The 302-nt window shown below is 76.8% G+C and overlaps 1 protein-coding gene across 3 annotated transcripts in view; it reads right to left on the bottom strand.

Annotated features, from left to right (window-relative positions):
* The window catches only part of TMEM250 (transmembrane protein 250), a 3,922-nt gene extending 3,626 nt beyond the window's left edge, over nt 1-296 (bottom strand). For all 3 annotated transcript variants that reach the window (XR_896457.2, XM_023536489.1, XM_011369935.2), the window contains exon 1: nt 56-296. The gene's annotated coding sequence lies outside the window, so the exon portion shown is untranslated. The remainder of the gene's footprint in view (nt 1-55) is intronic.
* Between the last annotated feature and the right edge of the window lie 6 nt (nt 297-302).

Raw genomic sequence — 302 nt, 5'->3', positions numbered from 1 at the left:
CCGCGCTCGTTGCCCTGGAGACGCCGGGGCCACCCCCGCCCACTCGGCCGCTCACCGGGTGCCCTCTCCGCGCCAGCGTCCCGGCCTGCGGACCCCCGTGTCCCTCGGGGCTCCAGGAGCAGGGCGGCCGCATGGTGCCTACGGCGCGGCGGCTGCGGGGCCCGATACCTCAAGAGTCCCCACCCGCCCCGAAGGGCCCGGGGCTCCGGAGGCTGGCGGCGTTTGGCCCAGCGTGGGAGCCGTAGCCGTCCCTTTGCGGCCACCGTAGGCCTTTCCTCACGCCCCTCCGTCCGCTGCGACAC

The sequence above is a fragment of the Pteropus vampyrus genome, unplaced genomic scaffold (assembly GCF_000151845.1).
Source record: "Pteropus vampyrus isolate Shadow unplaced genomic scaffold, Pvam_2.0 Scaffold157, whole genome shotgun sequence".
Lineage (NCBI taxonomy): Eukaryota > Metazoa > Chordata > Mammalia > Chiroptera > Pteropodidae > Pteropus > Pteropus vampyrus.
This window is presented reverse-complemented; position numbering and strand designations above follow the sequence as displayed.